The sequence below is a fragment of the Lagopus leucura genome, unplaced genomic scaffold (assembly GCF_019238085.1).
Source record: "Lagopus leucura isolate 7727_CA_CO unplaced genomic scaffold, USGS_WTPT01 Super-Scaffold_797, whole genome shotgun sequence".
Taxonomy (NCBI): Eukaryota; Metazoa; Chordata; class Aves; order Galliformes; family Phasianidae; genus Lagopus; species Lagopus leucura.
Window position 1 is genome coordinate 2193098 of NW_024962259.1, and position 7408 is coordinate 2200505.

The window sequence follows — 7408 nt, forward strand, 5'->3', positions numbered from 1 at the left end:
TAACATACTGAGTTAATAGGACACTGAGCAGTCATCTTTAGATGCCTGATAGACCAATAGTTTATTTTTAACCACAGAAAGTGTATTTAACCTATCCACCAACAAGCCCTGCTCTTGGCAGAATGCATTTCCACACGCAATAATCCACAGTGATTATGAGTAAGTGACAGGGGTGAGTCACTCTTATTTCAAGAAAATGCAAACTATTTCTGAAGTTAAAATCTAGTCACCCGTTAGGCTGTGTTTTGAGCTTTAGAAAATGACAGGAGCAAAAGGGGAGAGGAGAGTCGTTAACTCTCTTGGTTAATTTGTTAGTAGCTTTGTTTTGTTGTGCACTGTTTTGGAGTTACCCAGCTTGACTTAAGAGCTAGCCGTATTTATTTGGCAGATACTTAATTCAGGGCAAGGGCTGAAATAAATGTCTGATGGCCTGTGTGTCAGTCTGCTGACTTGTCTGTGCTGAAAGCAACAACAACAGGCTCCTGCTGACACCGACTGCCTTGGAATGGAGTTGTTGCTAATTCTTCTTTATCTGTGGCAAGATCCCAGCAAACATAACAGCTTCTGAAATTCTGATGCTGGGAAATGCTGTTGGTGTGATTGCTTCCACCTGCTGCTTCCTAAGATGTGAAGGAAGAGCAGAGGCTTTGCAGTCTTGTTCTTCAGTAGGGTGTCCACATATTTTCCGCTAAAAGAAGTGTTTGAAGTTGTAGAAAAGCTAGACCTGTCAAATCAGGAGAAATCTGTTCTTGTTTTTGCATGATTTAAATTGTGAAATACTGTCTTAAATGAAGCTAGTTCCTGCTGCTCTATAGGAAATAATTTGTGTAGAACTACCTGATGATGTACCAACAAAAAGAAACAGCTGTGAGTTGACTAGAAAAGGAATTCTCTAACCTACAGCATTTCATAGGTCTCTTCTGTTTCTAAATCTGCTTTGCAGAAGAGCAAACTGAGATATAAGTTATTCACAGATGTCCAGAAAGTAATGGGTAGAATTAACTTGGAGCCTGGGAATCATGATGTCCATTCCTCAGTGAACTCATGGCACCCCCAGTTGTAATTATCCTTTTGCATGGTTATCCCAGCAGTATTGAATCTCTTCTATGATAAGGTATGAAAAAATGTTTGACTATAGGATTAAACCATGGGAGCGTGTGCAATTTCTGGAAAAAATAGTGTTATTCGAAGCAGAAGTAATGAATGAAGATTAATTGTGACTAGTCATATTTGGTGTGGAGAGGAAAACATTGGCACTTACGCTTAAAACCTAATAGGAAACATGGCAAACCTTTGGCCTGAGTAAAAACCTTAAGCTTGATTCACCTTCAGAGGGATGTGTCAGGAAAAAGGCCTAAGAGGGAACTGAGGTGAGCCCTCCTAAGGCTGGAAAAGGTGTAACCTCACTTATTGCAGGTTTTAGAAATCATGCATTCAGAAAAACATTCAAGCTGCAAGCGTGTGAAGGTGTTCAGTGTGCTTGGAAAACACTTTGCTTTTACTGATCTGTAACATGACGCTTGATAAGTCAGGCAGAAACTCAGCATGTGGACAGCAAAGAAAGAGCCATGAGCTTCACAGCACTTCATATGGAATAAGGGTCACTGGATTCCAGTCTGGTTTCTGACTGCAGAGCACTGTCTGTCTCAGACTGGCTCCAGGAAATGGACACTTCCACTGAAACCAAAAGATTTCGTGGAAGAGCTGTGGCCTGTTTCCAGGCTGTAGTTCACCCACTACCCTAGGGAGGGTCATTGGTGGGAGGGAAGTAAAGTTGGGATTTGAAATGATGAGGTAAGGAGAGAAAAATTAAAGCAGAGTGGAGAAAAATCCCATTAATTCTTACTAAGCAGAATGTGACCGCATTAAAATGTTGTGCTTATTTAAACAAAACCGTGGGCAAAATCCAGAAATGATGTATACATCATATGGCAGGAAGGGAGTTTCAGCTGACTGATGTACAAAAGGCCAAATCAATGGCACTCTGATTTCTCTGGGGAAGAGGTTGGGTTACAGCCCTAATCTTAGTGAAAGAAGCAGTATAATGAAGAAGTTTTCTACATTATTTCATATATTTCTCAGTTTGCACTGAAATGCTAAATTAAAATTATGAGATCAGCTTTTGAATGTGTGATTTCCATACATGTGTATACACATTATTTATCTACACGCACATATGAAAGTGAAAAGCTGCTTCATTTGTTATCTAGAACAGATTGGATTGTGTACAGGTTCCCAGTGCTAGAATAGTTTTAATACCAGAAGTATGTAACTGTGCTCTGTGGGCATGTGGAGGAATGGATGTACAGAGTTATCACAAAATCTTGAATAATCTCCAAGGCACATTTCCATCATCCAAATCACTTCATTTTTATCCACTATATGAAACAGATGTAAAAATAGCTCTTTCATCAGTGGATTGTTACACATATTTGGGCTGCGGAGGTTTGATGCTGTTCAAAGCAAGACTGCAAAATCACTTGCAGAATGTTACTGTTAATCAGAAGCAGCAATTTAACGTTACGTATCCATCCCTCTTCCCCCAACTCCCCTTCCCAATTCTGAGCAGGAAATGACACTTGGACGCAGCTCAGAATACTGACTTTCTGGACAGACTCTCTAGGAATGAGGAGGGACTTGAATTCTCTCCATATGTCATTTCCTTTCCCCTAATGGCTAAAAAAATAACGTTGTTGCCATCCATATAACTTGCAATGGAGAGCACATTACCAATATAGAAAAATAAATGGGGGGAGGTGTGACAGGACGTTCACATTCCATTTCTCAAAAACTGCTCTGCAAAATTTGACTTAAGCAGAAGTCCTTTTTCTCTGTGTAGAAAATCTGTTTCATACAATTCCTAAAACTGAAGCTATTACCCCATCTGTGTGTATCAGCACCTGCAGACTGCAGCCAGGCATGGATTAAGAAACAAAAACGAAAGCAGAGTAGGGATGGCAGCAAATATGCAAGCTTTAAATTTAAGGAGAACAGAGTTGTTTTGGGAACACAGTTGGAGATCGAATCATGTCCAAAAAAAAAAAGAACCAAACCTATTTTAGTAGCAAATAATCCTGAAAATTGCTTACGAAAAGTTAGATTAGCACATTCCTGCAACCAACTTTTGTCCAGACTACCTTTAAAACCTTTTCTGTTCTGCATAACCAAGAGCACATGCAGTTACCTTAAACTGCTGCAAAATGCAGCATTTGATCTGTACTGCACAGCTGAACTGTAACTGTCAGTGCAATTCAGTGTGCCACAGTTACAAACAAACAACCCTCAGAAATAAACACGGCAAAAGCAAGTGAAAAAAACAAACAAACCGCGATTGTAGCTGAAGAGAAAGTTTACTTCCTTGTAGCCAACCCACTGTGGATTAGATTCAAATTGGAACATAATATCTTCCTAGCATTATATTCCAAATGCTTGTTAGATCTGTAGTAATCAAACTGTGCAGTGCTCATACAGGGACTAGATGCATCTGCTAGCAGGCTGCTGATGGGTGACTGCAGAACCAGGAGCTCACATCATTCCTTAGACGTGTTACCTGGTTAGACACATTGCCCCTGAGCTTAGTACTAAAAAAGGAGGAAAAAAAAAGAACTCAAACCCAATATGCCTCCTTTCAGTTCTATTTTAAGGGATTTCAAGAATGGAATAAAGGAATATTTCAAGACCAATGGTAACAGATTTTGCTTTTGGTCACTTTTAGCACTTCACTAGACCCACTAACCTACTTAAATAATTGAGCTGCTCTTACCTGGCTTGCAACTTTACTTCCTCATTTGTAGGATCAAATCATGTTGTTTATAAATGTTCACAAACTCGTTAATGTAAGAGAAAGGAAATCCCCTTCAGTCCTTTTAGAACCCAGTTTAACCTTTAAGCTGGTTAAACTGGGTTCTCTGCAGTGTTCACAACACTGTGAACACACGCATTGCAGTAAATTTCCCATGGCAAAGTGATAATCTTGTGGGGTTAAGGCTTTGTTAGCTGTTTTTGTCTTCGAACCTTGCAGACTCAATTACCTGTAGCAGTATGCAATATTGTTACAGTTGTTACAGGAATGAAACTCATCTCTTGACTGTTTGGAAATAACTTGTATGAGACATATGGAAAAATTTGCTAGAAGAAACACAGAAAATCAGAACTGCAATGTGATGGCTGCTTTGTTTAAATTATTTACACTCACCCAAGAGGCTTGATTTCTCTGCTAACATTAGATAGAGGAGTACGTTGCCTGCCTCAGTGCCTATTTGTCTTTAATAGCCACAGTCTCAACAATAGATGGGAATGGGATAAATCAGCCCTCTTGAAACCTCATCTTAACCCCTGACATGTACATAATTCTGTAAAGCCAGAAACATGAGGTTTTAATCCCTGAATATCTGGATAGGTAGCAATGGCCAATGAGAACTAGCTAGTTATGCCAAGGTAATTACAGCTTGTCAGATAATATTCTGGGGGTTTTCAGGAGTGAGGAAGGCATCTCCACTTTCATTGGCTGCATGGATGGAAGGTGCATCACAGAATATTTTTTACCTCTCCAAAGCATTACAGACTGGCCCTGGACCAAGCCTTGTATTACCTAGGCAAGCTGAGAGATTGAATTAATATGGCAGCTACCTTCCAGTGTTTCACTCTTGATCAATGGTGTCTAAGGGATGAATTTATAGCAGCAAGAGTGAGTCAGATTTTGGCATCGCTGTCAGTGGCACCCTGCTCCCAGCATCAGCATAATTAAGACTTGGAGAGACTTACCATACAGGAGATTTTACAGCTCATCTTTTGCAGACAACAGAATTATTGTTTCAAATTGATGCTGGACCACAGGGGATAGGAAAGATTAGACAAGTCTTGGTATTCCTTTAGTGGCTACATAATATGCCTCAGTCAAAAACAGTGCTTTATGTCAACTGTTTTAAATAGTTGTTTGAGCTGACAGTCTTCTTAATAACACTTCATTTGTCTAAGCTGCATACCACTGGGACAAATACACACTGTGTCAAGTTGAATCAGACTATATCTGGAGACAGATGTTGTAGTACAGTAGTAAAGTAAATTCTTGATACATGTCGCTCAGAGGAGATTGTTTCTGTCTTATTCAGTGAGGTCTTTTATGAACCCATTTTTATTAGCCAGATAAATCCATGGATAAGATTTTACAGTTGTTCCTTTCACAAAGCAACTGGAGAAAGTCCTGCAGAGTAGATGCACGATGGAACATACAATTCTTCAGGAACCCTCAGCATTTCAGATGGAATATTTAGCACGCAGCTCTCAAAGCACTTGACAAAGCCGTTCTTCAAAGAGTCTGCTATAGAAATTATGTTATCTACAGTATTTAGTGGATATATAATTAGAAATCAATCAAGAAAAAAGGCTAATTTATTTATTTTCAGAAATAGGCCTTCATTTTTGCCCAGGACTTTTGAAGACCTATTTTTTGTATTGAATTGACACTCCCACTGATACTGAAGGTAAAGCAAATTGGACAAAATCTTTTAGGTCTAAGATACTTCACTATACTCAAAGACTGAACCTAGGTTCCTCCCTTTTTGTTGGGCTGTTCAAAATGCTGTGCAAAGCCAGTCATTGTGTCGTGGTGTTTGAGACACTGCACATTTAACAGCACGGAATGGTACTGACTTGAGCTAGATGGCAGTGCTGTGGCTAGAATGTTGGTGTAAATGAGAGCAAAACCCATTTCACTTCCAGTCTTTTGTCCAAGCACCACAGCATGGTTTCTCACTTTAAATGAACAATAGACACCTCTTTCTGAAAGTGAATTTTAGGTTCTGGCTGGTGATGATGCAATATATCTATTTATGCTGTGTCGATACCTGTCACCTCATTGAAATCTACTTTTCTTCTTACAAAGTTGCATTTGGATAGTGCTGTCCTGGAGGACCATAATAAGGAAACAACATGGCTAAAGCAGTGCATGGAATATCTGTGCATCAGTTACCAGTCTGCTTTGGATGGATGGATTTAGAAGTTATCTTAGTGACTAACCACTGGAAAATCCTGTGATATGGGAGCTCATGCATTTTTCTGTAGCCACAGCTGCAGTCATTTCCCTTCAGAGACACATCATTTCCCCAAGACACATCCTGTCTCAGAGGGCTCTGCTGTCTGCTGCTCCAAGCTTCTGTCCCCTTTTTCAGGAGCCAGCGTATGGGTGGAGATTTCCTTCCTAGTTTCTTCTCCTGAAAAGCTTCATCTCAAGCTCCAGCTTGAGAAATGGACTGAATCTTGACCTCTTGCATAAACAGTGTCTCTGCATGCCAAAAGGAGTCTTAGTGAGAACCAGAGCCTCTGTCTAGACATGTTTCTTCATCATATAACTGTGATAGGTATGCCTTCCATTGCTGTGTTAACTATCATTATCTCTTACTAGTAGCGATATCAGAGTTGAGCCAGGTATTCAATTACACTTATATAATTTTATGTAGTGTATTCAGTTCATCAGCAAGCAAAACAAAGGCCTGATAATTCCTATAAGCTGCGTGGGTTAATAAGTACTTCTGTACAAAAATAAACTATCGATTACTAATTTTCCTGAAATGCAGAAGTGCTTCATCTGTGACTTCAGTAGATTTGGGTCCTTTCATTCAGGACAGCAGTAGGGAAATTAACAAAAAGCCACACAAAGGATGGAATTCCTTGCAGAAATGGAATTGTGATTGGTCCACAATGAAGTGGGGAAGCACCTTTGCTACAGTAAGAAGTAATGAATGCATTAGAGAATGATTAAAAGAAAAACCTGTGCCAAAGAGGCAGGTTAGGAGAATGGTACCTGTTGCAGGCAAATGTATTAAGCATCTTTGAAGATGCTTGCTATTAACTGTGGAAATTGGTTTGGGACAAACTGAGTGTGCCAGGGAAATCTGCTGTATAATGTCAGGCTAACAATCTAAGGTTCCTTCATTTGTTCACTTTCAAATGAAATTGGACCGCATGAATCTGAATGAGGTTGCCAAGGTTTATACTACTGCAACACTTTTCTTCTTAGGACTACACCGTTAGGTGGCAAAAGCATGCATCAGCATTCAGCATTAGCACTTACAATGCAAATACAACATAGAGAAAAAGGAAATGGGGGTAAAATTCCCTTCTAATTAACTCTGTCTTTAACTTGATGATCTCTAGTGGTGTCATCTCTAATTCAAACACAAGATTAGGAAATTGACTAAGGGAAGACTAGTAGGAAGAGATACAATCTAGATAATTTTAAATAGCTTTATTTTTTAAAATTATCTCAGGAAAACGCTGTTCTGACCTTTTAATTTACTCAGAAAAGCTTGACAATAGTGGCAGAACTGTTTTGCTTTCTTGATATCATCACAGAAGCTGGGGAAGAATGTGGTATAACACCAGCCAGCTCTCATTACTGCTAAAGGAA